At 43.4% G+C, this 19,981-nt stretch overlaps 1 protein-coding gene across 1 annotated transcript in view; it reads left to right on the forward strand.

Moving 5' to 3' along the window:
• The first annotated feature begins 247 nt into the window (after positions 1-247).
• The window catches only part of LRRC8C (leucine-rich repeat containing 8 family member C), a 35,205-nt gene continuing 15,471 nt past the window's right edge, over positions 248-19,981 (forward strand). The window contains exon 1 of the mRNA XM_015429776.1: positions 248-419. The gene's annotated coding sequence lies outside the window, so the exon portion shown is untranslated. The remainder of the gene's footprint in view (positions 420-19,981) is intronic.

Raw genomic sequence — 19,981 nt, forward strand, 5'->3', positions numbered from 1 at the left:
CAAGCAAGTGGGCTCTTCCAGTATGCGGCTCCAGTTCTCCTGCGGCGATCTGGCTCTTCTCCGCGGTCCAGCCCTCGGCCTGGCAAAAGCAAAGGGCAATCCTCAGCGGAAACCTCCCTCCCTTCACGGCTGCTTTGGGGAGCCACGTGCGCGTCAGCGCCGAGGCAGGGAGTGGCCCGGAGGTGGCGGCCGGCGGCGGGAGGAGGAGGAGGAGGCGAGAGGCGGCTGGAAGGGGCGGGCAGGGGACAGCGGCCTCGGCACTCTCCGCGCGGAGCATCGGCCGCCCGCCGCCAAACGCTGCCATGGAGGACGTCGGCGCCAGCCTTCGCTTCGCGCCCTGCCTTGGCCGGCGCCCGTAAATCCCGCCTTCGGCGCCCCTGCTGCTTGTGCAGCGTGAGCCCAACAGCAGCACCACCGAGGTGAGCGCCCTCCAGGGAGCGGGGAGGACGGGGCAGCGCTTTACCTCTCTTGCCGGCCGCTTGGAGCCCTTTTCTGCCAGCCGGCCGGGGCTACTCTTTCGATTGCGTCCTCTGGTCCTGTCCTCAGCCGCCAGCCCGAATGGGCGTCCCGCTATTTTACCCAGGGAAGGGAAGAGAGAGATGGGGGAGGGTACTTCGCATTCAAACCCCGCGCTGGAGCAATGGAGTCGATGGGTCCTGTGACGGGAGTATCCGAAGTCTCGATCCCCCCCCCCCCCCCCGGAGATGTACATCCTTTCCCGTCTTCGATATCTGGGCGAGGACAGCCTCATCTCCGACACTTAGAAGGGAGGGGGACGAAACCTGCCTTCGTCAAGCTGCTTTTGCCAAATCTCGCTTTCCTACTACACACAGCCCCCCCGTTACCCGGGGTACAGGAAGTCGATTCGTGCCAAGCAGGGCGGGCGGGGGGCAATTAGTGTGCTTTTCTGTCTCCTCCTGACGCCGTGTAGCAATTAGTGACCCGTTAGCTTGCCCATCCAATGCCTTCCTGCTTAGTTGTGCCCACTTTTCTTCCTGGGCTCCCTGTTTGTATCTGGAGGGGGGGGGGAAGTCTTTTAAAAAATCCATGCAGCTAACTTTATCTGGACTATTTCATACTCTGTCAGCTGGCCGGGGAGGAATGTGTTGAAAAGTTGCTGTGAAAATCAGCACAGATAACCAAGAAATCCCTCCAGCTTGTGGGTAACACCCAGTAGCCTTGACTTACCACTTACAGGGAGCCCTTTGAGGAAGAGATGCCGTGAAAGCAAAGCAAGTAGCGGTTTCACTGCTGGCTCTATGACCCAAAACAGAATTTAGATGGACAGCGAAGGGGAGAAAGTGTCATTGAGATATAGCTGTAATTAATGTTTTGTGTTGCTAAAAATAAAGATATACTAACTAACTGGAACTTTTTAATACAGTTGAGGTTTTCCAAGCTCAGCTGTGGACATAAATAACTCTCTTTTGTAGGCCCAAACTGCATGTTACTGAGGGAGATGTTTGGGTAACACTGACCCACATTTCCCTTGCAATATGATTTCCCACCCCATGTAAATGCAGCCAATAGAGTGGGGAAGGGAGAATATTACCCTAGCAGGTAGGGTTGCCAAGTCTGGGTTGGAAAATACCTGGAGTCTTTGGGGGTGGAGCCAGGAGAGGGCGTGGTTTGGGGAGGGGCCTCAGCATAGTACAATGCCATAGAGTCCACCCTTCATAGCAGCCATTTTCTCCAGGGGAGCTGATCTCTTGCGGCTGGGGATCAGTTGTAAAAGCAGGCGATCCCCAGGCCCCACCTGGAGGCTGGCAACCCTACTACGTAGCAGGAGTGGGTAATAATGCATGCCACATGTTTATTATCGGGGGGGGGGGGTAGGGCAGGTGGTGGCATCCATGTAACATGTAGTTTAGTCCTTAGAACAGTATTATAAATATCACGGTGGCAACCTGGTAAGTGGCTACAAATTTGCCTCAGGAGACCAGGCAGAGGAGCTTTCACAGACCAAAAGAGCAGTGGATTTTCTGAAGACCTCAAAGAGAAAAAAGAACTACCACTCTTCCCATTCACTACTGTCTGTGGGAAATTATTAGCCACTCACCTTATGGCTTGTAGTGAGTAAGGCCTAAACTGCACCTGCCTATAAAGTACACATTACAGGAGACCTATGGACCAAATCATCTTTCCTCTTGGATCCCACTAGTAGTTATTATTTTGAATAATGTCTAACATTGGTTATATATGCACCAGAAGGGTCGGTTTTGTCGGCCAGTCATTTTCATCAACATGTTTGCAGGATTGTTTTGAAGGTCTTACTGTAACAAAACAAAGGAAGAAAAATACTCAGAAGAGTGAATTTCATCTGTAGTCTTGAAAGTAGCAATATCTGACAGGAACTGTTTTCTTGTAATGGAGTGTTCTGTTTATGCAGCTGCCCAATTATTGAGAAAATACAACCACAATTAATAGTAGATGATTCAATGTGATCATGGGCCTTGAAGCACACAGCTCTGATTTCATGACTGAAATAATTTCCCCTTTAGAAATTAGTTGGTTGGGCTGCATAATGAATTCTTCCTCTTCCCCTGGTCATTTGAGAGGTTTTAGTAAAGACTGCAAAAAATTTTTTATCAACAGGAAATCTGAGCACATGGTACTTTACAGTCTTCAAAATAAATAGTAAAATTGAGGCCTTCAGTGAAGGCAAGTTTATTAAAGGCAGAAGTGTGTGAATCTGTTTGATCTGTTTGCCCATTTTTGTCCAAGTCTAATAGTTTGCCGTGGCCTTTTAAAATGGGATTGCAGCCAATAGGAAGCATAACAGGATGGGCTGTATGTGATGTATCCTCAGCTGTGGCCTGTTGTTAGTTCTAGTGGTTTCATGTCATGGTTCTTAGGGAAGGTGTAGACTGTTGGCCATGTGCAGCTATAACCCTGCCCATGCCATACTGAGATGCCATTGGGTCATGCTATGTGTGAATGGTTTATCATGGAAGAGGGTGGAGCATTATGTCAATAATGGTGGGTGTTCCATTTATCTTGACCACTGGGAAGCAGGCAATACAGGGAAGCAGGCAATACAGAGATGGAATAAACCTTTAAATAGGTTGCTCATTCATAGTTTATATAGTATCATTCTCACAAATGGAGTTTGTACCAAAATATTCGGTTCTGGATAAATGTATTGTGTTTGGTGCCAGGGACACCTCACTTGCTTGTATAGAACTGGAGGTGACTAAATTTTCAATTGAAATAAGACATAAAGACCCCCTTCCAAGCACCTGTGGTTTCTGAATCATTTCCTTTTCCCCCTTTTGTTGTTTTTAATCTTTTGAAGCATGCTGCTATTTCTGTAGAGCACTTCCTGCATGTCTGTCCATTTTCAGTTACCTCATAGCTGTCTTTGGTAGAGTTCTACATTTCACAGTGTTATTTCCCTGATACACATGTCTTTACTACTGCTCTACAGTCTCTGTGTTTTATGTGTCTGGTGTGTTTGATGTCATCTATGTCTCTAAAATAAAATACACTTTTTATTGTGCGAAAAAAGTACAAATTTTTAGTTATTATTATTGTTGGGCAGTTAAAAGACCTGTGACATATAGATCTGATGCAGATGCAAGAGTTGCCAATTGAAAAATTACTATTTGAAGTGTTTCCCCATGCATGCATATTTGTGGGGAAGTTAGGTAGGACTTGGTTAGTTACATAGCATTTCTGAAGGCAGTTATATGTGTATGATCGTAAATGGCTGCTAGATCCTTCAGAAGGCTGAGTGAAGAACCTGTTCTAATACAGATTTTCTGAGCATGACAGCCACAAGATCATGTTTAAAAAGACATTTTTGTGAACATGAAATGTTGTATTGAATAATCTTACTAATTGATCGACAGTTTTTGTAGATGTAGGCCGGAGTTATTAAATGTCTTTTTTGGACTACACATGTGTTACTTGAGAGACTGAGAGCTGTTTTTGCAAAGACTAAAGCCTCTCTGAGAACTGCATCCTGACTCTCCCTGGAGACACAATCAAATACAAGAAGTAAAATGTGCCTTGGCACAACTCAGGATGGAGCCATGTTTCCCAGTGGCAATTCCTGCAAATGTTGCAGCCTTTAAAATACTGCTGTAATCAATGAAAAGTGCCACTGGGAAGCTGGCTGTATCTGAAGGCAAGCCAGTCACAAACTATGGCTCACTTCAGACATAATGCCAAATTATGTTCACTGAATATGCCTAGCATGATCCTTTCTCCCTTTGTGTACTGTGATTGCCTTTTATGTTTGCTGTTACATCTGAAATAGCAAAATATTATTTATACTTGCCATCCAAATTAGAACTGTAACCTCTGGTTTACATACTTTGGAATTCTGGGATTGCAGGTCAAGCATTAAAACATGTTTTGCCATTAAACGAAAAAGGAAGAAGGGAAATCAAACCACACAAAGGGGATTAGGTATGAGCCCTTGATTCCATTCTCATCCATGTAATGCCAAATCATGGTTTGCTGTTATGTCCACATAACATCTCTCTTCCATGTGGTTTGCAGCCTACCTTGAGTGGACCATGTTGTATGGAGTTGCGTTGGATCACCTGAGCTAGCTCTGAGTGGTTAGCTGTTCAAAGCATTCTATTTGCATAGCAAGCATGAAGTCTCCTATCACAGGTTCTTTCCTGAAGATGTGGGAAACCCAATTTGGTCTCTTTCTAGTAATGTACCAATAGGTGTATCATCTGTTGGAAGTCAAGGTGCTGTCCCCTGCCTCAGCCTCTAGGCTTCATGGCAAAAGAGACATATAGGTAGATAGCAACACTGACCTTTCCTTCCTGTGTTTACTCTCCTGTCACTATCCCTTTGATATGTAGAATGGAGATCTCAGGGAACAACTTCCTTCCGTTCCTCCCCCAGAACTTCTCTCTCCTTGCTCCTATATGCACCAAGAGGGAGGACACACTGTCTTCATCTTGGCACCATGACTCAGTTAGCCTCTCACCATCTGAGTCCATCCTTAGTTAGTTAGAATAGAATACTGTTCTATCTCTCATCTTTTCTATCCAGATTGTAGTTCTAGAATAAAGAGACTGAAAACGTGGCTCTGTGTACCATCTGTGGCACTCTAAGCTTTGTTATCCTGGTTGGACATGCTCCTGCACTGGAAGCTTTATGCACTCTGCTAAATAGTCAGTGGTTACTGGACTAACTATACCAGCTAACCCAACAGAGTGGACCATCCAATATCGTATGGAGTTGCTTTGGACCACTTGAGCTAGTCCTGAGTGGTTAGCAGTTCAAAGCATTCTATCTGCATAGTAAGCATGAAGTCAGATCTCACAGGTCCTTTCCTAAGGATGTGGAAAACCCAATTTGGTCTCTTTCTAGTAATCCACCGATAAGTATATCATCTATTTCCATGCAAAGTGAAATTCTGAAAGTTGTCTTTAGCAAATGTATTATGACTTCTTGCAATATTGTATATTTAAAACAGAAATAGTGTTAGGGCTGTGATAGTCATTGCTCTAATTAGTTAATTAGAACTTGAATCCTGCATATAATTAGGTTGCTAAAATATCCTTGAAGTCAGTTAAGTCAAGTTGTTTCAGGAGCTTAAATGGGTGCAGGACTGCAGCCGAAATCTTCAATCGGGGGGGGGGGGGGGAAAAAATTTTTTCCTTTGGCAGTTGTCTTGGCAGTAGCTTCATTCCACCACAAGGGAATATTCTTTCCTAGAGGGGGATTTTTCTGTGTGTGTGTTTTTAAGCCAAAGGAATAACCCTAAAATTCTGCCAGCCTCACATCCTGATCCTAAATACTTTACTTGGAACTATCTTGCATAAGATGATCTGAAGGGGAGGGAGGGGCTGTGGCATCTGCTTGGCCTGCAGAAAGTCCCAGGTTCAATCCCTGCCATCTCCAGTTAAAAGGATCAAGTAGTAGATGATGTGAAAGACCTCAGCCTGACATCCTGAAGAGCTGCTGCCAGTCTGAGAAAAGAGAAGACAGACTTTGATGGACCAATGGTCTGATTCAGTATGTGGCAGTTTCAAGATTCAGACCCTCAAGGTTACCTAACTGGACACAGAGGTCAACCTCACTTACTACTTAAGTAAATAGATTAGGACAGTGGTTCTCAAATTTTAGCAATAGAAGGATTCCAATTATGACTTAGAACCTTTTACAGACTCCCAAGCATTCCCCTCCTTCCTTGCTGGTGTCTGCCGGACAGCTCCCTTTCATAGTGCGCATGGCAGGGTACACATGTGCTATAGAGGCTTCCATCCTCTTGCATCCATTAGCTATTATAGTCTGTGAATGCAGAACGGCATCTCTCTTTATTTCTATGCTGAAATCCTCTGCATTGGAAAACAGAGTGAAAACCCATTCAGTCTTACACCAGGAGTAACTATAGGAGCCATCCTAGAGAGAAGTAAGTCTAATTTTATTTGGTGGGATTTGGTTCCAGGATGGTGTTCTTAGAATTACAACCTATGCTGTCCACATTAGAACTGTACTTCCCTGGTACCACTCAACCAGTTAAAGTTCCTAGGACTGAAGTGCTGGTTCCCAGCAACCAGTCAGCACATTTTCTGGCTAGTGCTCTGAGGTGATCGAGAAGTCTGATGACTGCACACAGTGGCAGCTCTATGAGCCCTTTGAAAGAGGGGAAATTGATCTGTGTCCCCTTCTCCTGAGGACCCTGAGTGGGCTCCATTTTCACATCAGCCACATGACAGGGCAAGAATTTGTCCATACAAAGATCTCACAGACCCCCCCCCCCGGAGAACCCTGTTGAACCCCAAGGGGCCCTGGACCCTGTTGTGAGAAACGGTGGCTTAGGATCTTGATGCAAAAGAGTCCGAAGTCCTTTGCTGCTGTTTTGCATAGACGGGGCACAGTTTATTTTATTAAATTTATTTTTATTATAATTACTCAATAACATTTCAGCTAGTTGGTGCTCAAAGCAGTTTAAATGGCTCAGGGAACAAATCTTAGAACAGTCTTATTGGAAAGATAGATACATTTAAAATAAATTTCTGTTTCCAGTTATGTTTTCATCATCATTCTGTGTCTTGATTTTACTTTGAATTTAATCCTGAAAGGAATATGTAATAATACTTGCTTTATATGAAACAAAAGGTTTTTTAAATTAAACTATCTAAAGAGAGCCTGCCTAAAGGAGATACATTAATTCAGGATGAAAGGAAAAAGTTTACTCCCTTAATAGTGTTTTGCGGAAGCATGGCTGCTGTTGGACTTCCTTTACTTTTTTGTTTTTGAAGAGAAACAATTGAGGCTATTTAGACTGCTACCACTATGCATGCATGATCTTTAATAAGCAACCTGTTGCTTTTTATTAAAACCATAAGGAAAAAATATTTAAGGTTGTAACATCAAAGATTTTTGAAACCCAGTTCTGAACATTTATGTCAATATGTCTCCTTGCTGTGCTTTTGTAATATCATAGGCCACAGCTTCAGAGACCTGTGTGTCCAGTTCCACATACCCACTAGGGTTTAGGGTCTTTGGTTTTCCAGCAGCAATCTTATCTCCTTGCACAGAAAGATGATTTTTGAAATGCACAGAAAACTTAGAAGCAGATGTAATATGTTATAGGGGCCTGAGTGGCTTAGGCAGGACCTTGTTCTTACGAGGAGGGAGAGGGCAGCCCAGGAGAAGGAAGAGTTCCATTCAGATCAGTTACAAGATGTTTTGCCTTTTCCCCCAATCAGCCACTCACCTCACCTTTAGAAAACATGGCACAGATCAGTAGGCAGATCGCAGATTGACTGTTAGGGTTGCCAACTCTGGTTTGAGAAATTCCTGGAGACTTGAGAGTGGAGCCTGGGAAAGGCAGGGTTTGGGGAAGGGAGGGGAAGGACTTCAGCGGGGTATAATGCCATGCAGTCCACCCTCCAAAGCTGCCATTTGCACCAGGGGAACTCTCTCTTTGAAGATCAGTTCCCAGGTTCCCCTTGGAGGTTCCCAATAGGGTTGTCGGCCTTCAGCCAGGGCCTGTAGATCTTCCGTTATTATAACTGATTTCCTGGCAATAGAGATCAGTTGCCCAAGAGAAAATGGGTGCTTTGCAGGATAGACTCCATGGCACTGTACCCTGCTGAGGTCCCTCCGCACTCCAAACACCACCTTCCCCAGGCTCCACCCCCAAACTCTAGGTATTCCCCAACCCACAGCTCACAACCCTATTTGGCAACTCTACTGACTGTGTGACTTCTTTGATTATCAATAGCAGATTCCTTGAAAAACTGCCCCAACTTGATGCTTCCTTAGGAGATCTGATTACAGAGACCTTGATTAGTGATGTTTTCCAGTATAGTGTCCCTTCCATCTCTCTAAAAAGCTCTTAATTTGGTCTGAAGCCTTGGTATATTTTGAGGAAGGAACATGCACAAAAAGCATTTGGGGCTAAATTTATGCTAATCCAGATGCCTAAAAGCTGCTGTGTGCTAAGAAATGCTGCAGGTTGTAAAAGGCCTCCTTGTTTGACATGCAAGCAAGGCAGAATAAATCTTTGTCTGGAGAGGCCACAACTTATGAAAGCAACCACTTCTCTAACTTTCTTTAACTCCACCATGGTGTGATCTTAAACTAACATTTCTGATGAGGCAACTGCCTGAAAATCTAAATGATCCCTTTTATAGGTGTTTAAATGTCGAACTGCACCAGTAACATTTTGATGGAGAAGCCAGGTCTGTGGCCTTAGAAGTGTGTAATTTTGCATGCAGCAATTGAGGAGGTTATCACTAATTTCCAAAACAGAAGTCATGCAGTTGACATCTACAAGCTGTGTTTGCACATCCAGCTGACCTTTCTTACCTGCTCAAGCTCCCATTTGCACAGCAACAGTGCAATTAATGGAAGTACAAGGCAGTGGCACTTCCAAGGGGCATGGGTCCTTTAATTTCTGAAGTCACATATGTGATTGACTTTGACTGGATGTCTCTGATAGCATGGAAGATAGTTCTCTATAGTGCATCTGTGTGGTGCTTGCTAGTGCCTGTATGGCAAAGCCACTTGTAAATAGTGAATGGAAAGGAGAACAACATCATCTGATTCATTTTATAGTTCCTGTATATAGCACTTAGCAGAGTGACAAGGGACCAGACCAGGGGGAACCCAATCCAGATTCTTTTTCTCTTGTCAATATCTGTTTTACAACAGTGTTTCTGAAACTGTCACAATTCCGTCATTTCTATATCTTAATCCTCTACCTCTTCAGCTTTCATACTCATTTAACAAACCCAGGTCTGTCTCAACAGTGCCCTTCTTATTTGACATACACTACATCCATACTGGGGTGGAAAAAAGCTCCCCCACTGCTGAAGCAGCTGCAGGTAGTGTGGAAGCAGGTAGGAATGGTATCCACCTGCATGTCCCCATGCTGCTCACTGCTGCACTGCCCCATCCCCTTTTGCATCCTTCACATCAGTGCGGCACAATGCCAGTCCTGCCAGGCCTCCTCCCATGGCTTAGCAACCCCCCTTCCCTTTCTCCCTCCTGGGTGAGGTGCATATAAAACTATACCACATCTTAGCTTGGAAAAGAAAAAAAGAGATCCCTTTAAAGGGCTAAAAGTGGGAGGGGTGCAGAACTTAGCTCCACCCCTTCACTGGAAAGGCTGAGGATAGAGCATCCACATCATTGCTCCGCCTGCAGCCATCCCACAGTGCCTCTTGAACTGAAGGAGGTATTTGATCCTGCTTGAAGGGGAATGCCCCAGGAGGCCTACGAATCCTACTCTTATTGCTGAGTGGAAACTCCCTTCAGATGCATGAGCATGCTGCTATCTGTTTGGGGAAGAAACCTTACATGGAAGCAGTTATAGTCTGGAGATAGACAATAGGGTTTTTTTTTCCCCCTGGAAAGTGAAAGGTTTGGAAGACAGAAGTATTGCACATAGGATGTCCCACTTTCAACTCTGATAACCGGGTGTTGCCCTGACCTGGATGGCCCAGGGTAGCCTGATCTTGTCTGATATTGGAAGTGAAGCAGGGTTGGTCCTGATTAGTATATGGATGGGAGAGGACCAGTGAAGTCCAGCATTGTGGTGCAGAGGCAGGCAATGGTACACCACCTCTGAATGTCTCTTGCCTTGAAAACCCCACGGGGGCTGCCTTAAGTCAGCTGTGACTTGATGGCAAAAAAACCCCAAGGTGCTGTATCTTTTCAGAACACTCAAAACCTGCTGAAAACAAGGAAACAGTGGGGCAAATGACACAGTGGGGGAAGCAAAGCCTCTCTCATGACTTTCCCATCTTTGTTAAGAACTACTGTTCCTCTCCAGCCTTAGAAATTAAATCGTATGGAATGAGACCATGTGCTACTTTTATGCACAGTTGGCACAAAATAATATGAAATAACCCAAACAGTTGGGAACCCACAAAAATGCACTTTTAAAATGTATTTTCCTTCTCCTAGACACATTCACCTTGTACCCACTCACTCCTACATACACATAAGAACATAAGAACATAAGAGATGCCAATGTTGGATCAGGCCAAAGGCCCATCCAGTCCAATGGCCACACAGTGGCCAGAAATACCAGTGCCATCAGGAGGTCCACCAGTGGGGCCAGGAAATTAGAAGCCCTCCCACTGTTGACCCCCCCAAGCACCAAGATGACAGAGCATCACTTGCCCCAGAGTCCCTATCTATACCTTGTGGCTAATAGCCACTGATGGACCTCTGCTCCATATGCTTATCTAATTCCCTTTTGAAGCCATCCATGCTTGTAGCCGCCACCACTTCCTGTGGCAGTGAATGCACACATAGGCATTTCCCCTCCCTAAAATCAGGAAAGGAATGATTGATTGGAATTTCCAGTCCATGAAAGAGCCAGTTGGGGCATCTTTCCAGTACATAGAAGGGAAGCTATTATTTCACTTCCTAGAACAGGAGTTACCCCATCAACCTTAGTTAAGGGCCATTTTATTTACCAGCCATTGGTGGGGGGTTGGTTATGTCCTGACAGGTGTTTTAGCCCCCTGCTACCACCTGAATCCTTCCTTTGTAAGCACCAGTAGCATGTGTGGCTCTGCAAATGATCTGATCACAGTATTAGTTGGGCTTCATCAAATGCTTGACTGTGTTTGACCTTTTAATAGGATTCCCATTGTAATTGTTGAGTACAAGGTATACAAGGTTTCATGTAAGAAGGAAACATTCTTATTGGCAATACTAACATGTTATTACTACCGGATTAAAAGAACGCCCAAATAATAGCATCAAAAAAATTGTGATGCCATCATAGTGTGCTCTAAGAGGATTTATATCAAAGAATTTTAAAACAAAGTGAGATTCTCTCACAGTGTTTTGCAGAATCCTACTGCCAGATTGGGATGTTGGTTTAAGAGTGGTTAATTTACATTATTAACCTAATACATTCTTGAAGACTTTCCAGTTCCTTAAAAGCAGTGGTCTGACTTCGAAGTTTAGATTTCATGTCCCTTAATGTTGATTCTTTGAACTGTGACATTCGTAGTTATGATCAACAAAATGAGGGGCAGCTTACCAAAGATATGAACAGTTGGCAAAAAGTAGAAGAAATTCTGAGAGGTGATTCATTCATTCGCATTTCCTATCCGCTTCTGAACAGAAAGATTTTACAAAACTGAACAAATGGCATTTCATTCTGGCCTGAATCCATCTCCCTAGCCAGGAAGCCAAAAATCTTTCAGACCTGTTAGCAGAAGTATTATTGATTTCTGCTATAGAAAGAATCCAACATTCGAATGAGGTGAGAAACAGAGACATATTTGCCAAAAGGAGTAGTTTCAGAAGGTAGGTTGGTGGTGACAAAAAGTGGTTTTTTGGGATCTGAAGCAACATCAGCTTTAACTCCTACAGTGCAAAGTGAGGTGCCACAGCTATGGCCACTGCCTGGCTCTGCAAGAGGAATAGAAGCAGCTGAGTCTGGCCGTTTCCGTTTGAAATCATTTACTACCAAGGAACTGCAATGCAGAATTTTACTGTTGTTGCTGACGATGGGGTATCCATCTCCTTCTCTGTTCCGGCTCTGAAAAATATCTGTGGTACAATAACACTGTGTCACACAGAGGCTAGGGAAGAGCTCTTATGCAACAATACAGCTGGTTGCTACTGTGCCAGAAGCTGACTTGAGGTTAGGTGTCCTTTTGTGCTGGCACTGGGACCTTGATACCTCACTTCCTGAGCTGCTTCCTGAGGCCCAGATGTGACATGACACACAGGCATAGCTTGTATCTTTCCCATAGATTTTTAAAAAACTAAAGTAGCCTCAGAAGCAGAGAAATATGTGAATAGGAGAGTCTACTTTTCTCCTCAGCCATATTTCAAGTCCCAATCTCTCCCCCCCCCCCCCGCCTTTTACCCGTGCTTTTCTCTGCATGGGGGTTCTTTGTGTATGTAATTCTTTGAGTCCAGTCAGCAATGTAAGTTTTCACAAGTGATAGGCTGCCTGACAAGACCCCTAAAGTTCAGTGAATGACACAAAATTTACAAATGTAGTTTATAAAACATCCTGTTCTCAGCCACCTGGGATTCCCAAACACTGGCATAAGAAGTATGTAACCCACGCAGTAGAGAAAGTCAGCTAATACTTATGTGGGGAAATATATGCTATGATAGGTGGAAGACAAAAAAGGATAGTTGCAAGCCAGTCGTTCAAAAAAGGATAGAAGAATGGGTAAAGGGGTAAAGGGTACAATAATAACTGTGGTGATATCTTTGCTGATATCCCACCCCCACAGGTGTTGCCCAATAGACTGCTTAACACGTTGTGCCTCATTGTTTTGAGTTCTTTCTTAGGGACCAGGCCTGGTCATGTCCTCAGCTCTGCTATCTGCATTTGGACTTGTCTCAGGAAGGATGCCAGGGTCTTCCTTCTCATGCCATCAAATCATTCCACTTGTCCCCTTATATTTGGTCTGGACCTTCTCACCTCAGTCTTATCCATAGGGCTGCTTGTTCTCTTCAGCAGGTAACTTCCTGTATCCATCTAAGCCACTCACACACACACACGCATACACTGTCCTCCCTCAGCAGGTTACCTTGGTTACTGGCTAATTTGCCTCCCTCTGTCCTTCTCTGTACATTGCTCATTACAGTCCTTGAACTACAAGCTTATTTTTCTTATTGATCTAAAGCTGGACGTTAAACAAATATGCCATTTCTACTGCACGGAAGAAAATCCTATGAAATGAAAGTATTTCAAGCAGATCTTTTTTGCAGTCTATTCTTGCGTCTTCTGGGGGAATGCACAAGCTGCTCTGCGGTTGCCAGTTCTTCCTTCCTCCATTATGGAGTCATGGCAAGGGTAGGATGCTCTTGTCCAGGGCTGTTTTTTCCTCCTAGTGTGCCCCTGCCTGGGTCTCCCAGATCCTAATCTGACACTCTAACCACTACATGACACTGGAATATCCAGAAGCCAACCTGGATATGAGTCTGGCCCTTAGCTTCCGCAGGAACCCCCACCCCCACCCCATTTTGCGTGCAATACAAGGGATCTCAGCCTCTGACCATTTTCTGCCTGCAGATTCTGAAAGTGCCCCAGATTGGCAAAAATAATTGAATCTGAAGGAGCTAGCAGCATCGGCATGTCATTGTCAATTAAGTCATGGGAGTTCTTTTCGTAGATTTAATCCAGTCATGGGAATTTTCTGTGAGAGATTACAAAACAGCATATTTCCCCTCCATATCCTAGCATTGGAGTTCCAAATTAGTGTGCAAATTGTTCAGAGGATATGGAGTTATGTTCACTGCAGGTGACCTGTGTATGGGCTAGGTTTCTGCAAAATCTGTATGCTGTATAAATTTTCCTGTGCATGAGGTATATGCTATAATCCTAGGCACACCTACCTGGAAGTAAATCTCACTGAAAATAATGGGATTTTATTCCACATAACTATGGGTTACATGTTAACTTCTGAACATGTCAGGATTGCACCCCATGTTCATAGTTTCCCTCACCCCCATCCCCATTAAATTTAGCCTTATATAGTTTAGGTCAGATGTAAAAGTGTCAAATATTATACCCAAAGCTGCTCAGAGGAGCACTCATTACAATGGGAAGATTTATGTGATGCCTGCTGAAGCTGTCAGCTACTGCACAGTTGAATTAAAGCAGTGTAAATGCATTTGGGACATTTAAATCCTCTGCTATCAGGCATCAGGTTTATTGCAGGTCAGCTCCATAAATTAAGAATGGAAGCTCTCTAATTCTTTAATGGAGATTAATGTTCTTTGAGATTAATATGGGAACCAACTCCAAGTGCTGTTCTTAGTGACTTTTTCCAAACGACACTGTAAATTATACATTAACACATGCAGTGTATTTAAGACTGCAGAGGAAACCGCCTTTGCATTGCCAAAAGCCAGCAGAAAGACCATGAAGACCTAACAGGGTACTGGCAGTTGTATTTTTCCCCCCCCCCCCCCAACATTTTGGAATTTCCCTTTTTGATTCTGGGCATGCTTGAGACCGGTTGGAATATTTCTGGAGGAATAAGTTTGGGTGTGACAAGGCACTTCTGTGTCCTGTGAGAACTGGATCATAGCTTGAGATAAAAGAAAGTTCTTTATGCGCAACTTTGTCTTGTACTCCTCTTTAAAAAAAAATATTCCCCACATGTAGAAAACCTGGCGGCAGGAAGAAACATTATTTTACCTGTAAAGCTAGGTTTCTAAGGGCTTTTTTGCATGGGTTTTTCTTGTTGGTTCTGGCCCCATACTGCTTCAGTTTATCCCCAAATTTCCACATACATTTTTATGCCTTTGGTTTTCGCTAGGTTTTAAAAACATTTCTCCCAGAGTTTTTCTGGTTCTTTAGAACTACTTTTTCTGGAAACCAATTCTGAGTCAGCTTTTTCCGGTGCATCATGTTTCTGTCAGTTTTCTTTGTCTCACCCACTCCCACCCACCTTCAGCCACTTTTCAATGACTGGACAGTCATCATCAAACCACTCCCCCGCCCCCAAGACAAGTGGTTTCTGTTTTTATTTTATAAAGGCCCTACAGTGCGATATTGGTATAGTTAAGCAGGTTCTCTGAATTCCCAGTGTTCGTTTTTTTTAAAAAAGTAAGTATCTAGCATTTTCCCTTATGGAGATATAAGGGGAAAGGCATAGCTCCACAAGGGAGAGGCTTACTTTCTTTTTTTTTTTTAAACAAGCTGGGAATTCAGAGAACCTGTTTAAACTGTCATCACAACACTGTATTGATATGGTGATATTTTAGAGCCTTTTTTTAAAGAGGGTGCTGTGATGCTGCTGCTGATGACACCAATGATGACAGCACCCTCACTTGATAGATAGATGTATTTATTACAGCATCGAGCCAGCATAACCATAACACATTAGGATACAGAGTGTTAAAATCTGGGTAAAATGGAATGATATATATATAATTCCATAAAATTATATATACCATAAAAATGACATATAAAATATGTTTTTATGTTGCACATACCATAAAAATGACAAATCCAGTAAGAAATATAAAAGGCAAATACAATTTTATAAATTTAGCTGCACCTTTCTGATACGATAGCATGCCGCCCAAAATTTAGCCACAGATTCAGTATAGTCTGGTTTTCATCGGATAGCAATTAGTTGTAACACTCCCAGTCTGTCTGGCCAGATGCTTCTTTTACAAAAGATGTGATATATTTGTTTCGGATCTTATTGTACCAGTTGCATCTAAACATCATGTGTTCGATGGTTTCTACTTCCCCAGAATCACACTGGCAGAGCCTCTGGTCAAATGGGACCCTTCTATATCTGCCCTCAAGCACTGTGGAGGGGAGAGCCTCACATCTAGCTAACATAAAGGCTTTCCTAAACTTATAGATGTCTAAATGCGATAAGTAGTCCATAGGGACCGGGCGGTATCTAATTTGCACAGGCACTCTAAAGTTGGGATGTTTACCAAGATCTTCCTGCCTCTCCACGTCCATTATTCTCTGTTTAAGAGCTACCTTTGCCTGATCCCAGCGCATGGTCAGAATTTCTTGGGGAGAGAAACCAAGAACATGCAGTTTGTTATGAACTGATTTTAACCATTTTGATTGAAAATTGTCCAGCAAGAGCAAATGAGTTCCTGGAAATTTATTTTAAGCCAATACTGAAGCGAGCTCAGAGTAATTTTAGCTACCATTTTCAGAGTGCCCATTTCTAATCGTAGTAATGCATTTGGCACACATCTATATGAACGTGAGTCGGACTGAGCAAAATTTGTCAACTTAAAAGAATAAGCCAATACTGAAGCGAGCTCAGAGTAATTTTAGCTACCATTTTCAGAGTGCCCATTTCTAATCGTAGTAATGCATTTGGCACACATCTATATGAACGTGAGTCGGACTGAGCAAAATTTGTCAACTTAAAAGAAAGCTCCCTACCCCAAGAACCAGAAAGACAGGCGAGCGGGGGCAGGGTTCCTCTCAGGCACATAAGGAGGGACGCCTCCCAACCACATGGACTTTTGAGCGAATTGAGGGGGGGGAGCGGAAGAGAAAGCATGCACAACTGTTAGGAAATACTTACCGAGTTCAGGCGTTTGGGCGCATATTCAGAGACTTTCAAAATATTTGTCAAAGTAAACAATTGAGAAAGATGGCGGGGAAGAGGACGGAGAAAGAGAAACCTTTGAAATTGAATCTAACGGAGAGCCCCAAACCGGAAGGAACCAACGAGCTGGCAAAGACTTTGGCAGAATCCATGCACCCCCTACTGGAGCAGATGAATAACCTCAAGGAGCAGATGTCGAAAATGACTCAGTGTATCACCACGCAGCAAACACAGATAAGCGAGACACTTAAAATGACGAATGAAACAGCTGAGAAGGTGAAAGAAGTGGACGCCACTGCACAAAAGGTGAAAAAGAAAGTTCAAAAGCTGGAAAAGAAGCAAGTTTCTATGGAAGATCAGCTGCTACAATTACAAATGGAAAAGGCTAATATGATTCTTCACTTCCAGGGCATGCCAGAGACTAAGGGAGAGAATCTGAAGGAACTAATGAGTGAAATATTGGCCCCAGTGACAGATATGAAGGCGGAATTCCTGTTAAACGAAATGAATGTGGCCTATAGGTCGTATTTAGGATACATAAAGAAAAATAATCTGCCTGGGGAAATTGTGGTAAGATTCTTGAAGAGGCATGTGAGGGATACAATCCTGAAAGCAGTATCTGGAACACCCCTGAAAGTGGGGGAGAATACCATCAGAACATTGAAAGACATTCCATTTGTGATAAGACAAAGAAGAAATATAAAGAATTAATTCTTTTTCTGCAGACAAATGCAATTGGATATAGATGGTTAACTCCAGAAGTCGTAACCTTCAAAATTAAGGACAAAAAAGAAAAGATTGACTCTGTTCAGAAAGCACGGGAATTTTTAAGAGTCCAGTTGGGGGGCCCAGGGGAAGAAGGGAAAAAAGGGGAGGACAGCAAGTCAAATGGCGAGCTGGACTCGGAATCTTCCGGGGAGGACTCTCTTTCAGAGAAAGAGGCGGCAGCCCCTAAAAGTCCTTATAAGCTTTGGAAGAGATTAGGCAAGGAGAAGTAAAGGCTGAAGAACTCTGAATTGTGCCTTTAAAAAATGATGAAATGAGATGCATTGGGGTGTTTCTGTTTGACAGTTAAATTTTAAACTTATGACTTGAAAAAGTTAGTGCTAAATTTGACTCAGTTGATAGTAAGATTAACGGGATTAAGACTAAATGTATGTCTAAACTGGTGAGATGATCTCCTCTCTTTGGTTTTTAGTCAGTAGTGGGTATCTTTCTTTATCCCCCCCCCCTATTTTCTGTTGTAGTTTGTAGTGTTAAAAATGCAATTAAAAATCCCCTCCGGGGGCTTAAAAAAAGATATTTGGCCCTTAAAAAAAGTTGCAGGGTAACCTGATACGGATTCGGCCATGGTGCTCTAAGGGGAAGTATTCCTGCAGCATTGTACCTCCCCCCAGTCTGCTTTAAGCTGCAGCAGAAGGAAAACATTGATATTCATATTGTGCCTGTCTTTTCCCCAGAGGTAAAGCTTGGGGAAAACGTACCCTCCTGCACCATTGTTCCTGTCCATATCAGACTCTCCTCAGCTGCTGAGAGAAAGGGTTCTGTAGTGGTTAGAGTACTGGACTATGATCTGGGAGACCAAGGTTAACATTTCCACTCTGCCATGGAAGGTTGCTGGGTGAACTTAGGCCAGCCTCTCTCTTGGCCTGACATACCTCACAGGGCTGTTGTGAGGTCAAAATGGGGAGGAAGAAACTATGCTTGCCGCCCAAAGCACCTTGGAAGAAGGTAGAATAACATGTATTTATATATGTATTTTCAGGGCTGGATAATATAATTTTATTTTATTTATGCTTACCATATTTATAGTCTGCTCTTCTCGCTGAGACTCAAGGCAGATTATACAGTGTTAAGTTGATAAGACTGCAGAATTCCAGCATCAGAGGTAGTTTGGCCCTAAGATTTTTGCCATGCATGAACATTTTCTCAAGTGAGCCTTCACTTGCAGGTTGGGAGATATACTCTGGATACGATTTAGCACCTCAGATGCTGTTTGCGGGAACGAGCCCTCACTTCTTCCATATTGTATCTGACTTTCTCTTTGGATAGTGTCTGACCCTCTGTCAATCCACTTCAAGAGCAAAACTTTCCACTTACTTCAGTGAGTCAGGATCAGTTCCCAAGCTGCCACCTTGAAGTCATTTCAGGCCTTGGGCCAAGCCCTGAAGAGGTGATGGCTTAGGACATCATTAAGAAGCACTTGCAAATATTTTAGTCCCTTGCCAAGACAGGAAAATGCATTTGGAAGAGTTGTTAATCTTTGAACAGCAGATGAATTTGGGAAGCTACCCATTTTATCCTCTTCTTAGATTCTATCCCCCCCCCCCCACACACACACATTTTTATGTCTTTCTTTTCAGAATAATTCTGGCCCCTTTTGAGGAATTGGCTTTTTAAAACCACCTGTAGTCTTGAAGTCTCTGATGAGTATAAAACTAGGTTGTGATTGATGAAGTTGATTGATTAATTAATTAATTACCCTCATATCCTGCAATGCAGGCCATCTGGAGTTCCTGATGTCTGGTATATACTTTCACCTCTTGGGACAAAACCTGTAATACCTCCTAGCTATCCATACTGCCTTTCTTTATTTCTACTGACAGAAGGCTACACAAAAATCAAGCAGGTTTTCATTGCAGATTCAGGGTTTAATTGAATCGTTCTCCTTATTTTATTCATGTCCACCCACAAGCCTGTTCTGCCTGGAGTTCATCATATTGATTCCACTAATTTGTTCAGGCAACATTCTATTTCCCGCTGTTTCTTTCTTTTCAGTCTAGTGCAGGTGCTCTTTTGTGTAAATTCATGAAAGTTCATGGAAGCAGCAGGGAAATGTCTGTGCCACAGAAGAAAACTTCCATTATGCAGTATTGCCCATCCAGAAGTTTTTTTTAAATGATATAATGTACAAATGATATAATGTACAAATGGCATTGATTCATTTGATTTTCAACCTGAGCTCTCTCAAAGGTAGGGTTCCCAACCTCCAGATGGAACCTGGACATCTGGAATTACAACAGATCTTCAGGCTACAGAGATGAGTTTCCTTGAAGGAAATGGCTGCTTTGGAGCATGGGCTCTAGGACATTATTCCCTTCTGAACTCCTCCTCCTCACCAGACTCCACACTCCCCAGGCTCTGCCCCCAAATTTCCAGGGATTTCTCAACTTGGGGTTAGTTTTCTAAACAGTTCTTTGGGATGCACTGGGAAGAGCTGGGAAGAGCAGGGGGGGAGCTACTGTTCCAAAATGAAAATAAAAAATGTTTCTGTATCCATGCGTTCTCTTATGTGCTCTGGGGATCGAAGGCTTCACATTTCCTCATATCTGAAGGGCCATCTCTCCTTTTATCAGTCTCTGTGTCAGTTATGTTCCTCTAGCTGGCTTTTTGCTTGTCATTTTCACCTGGACAAATCCAGGAGATTATGATCCTCATCTGCTTGATGATCTGTGCTTTCTTGGTTT

Source organism: Gekko japonicus, unplaced genomic scaffold (genome assembly GCF_001447785.1).
Source record: "Gekko japonicus isolate JY-2015 unplaced genomic scaffold, Gekko_japonicus_V1.1 scaffold978, whole genome shotgun sequence".
Lineage (NCBI taxonomy): Eukaryota > Metazoa > Chordata > Lepidosauria > Squamata > Gekkonidae > Gekko > Gekko japonicus.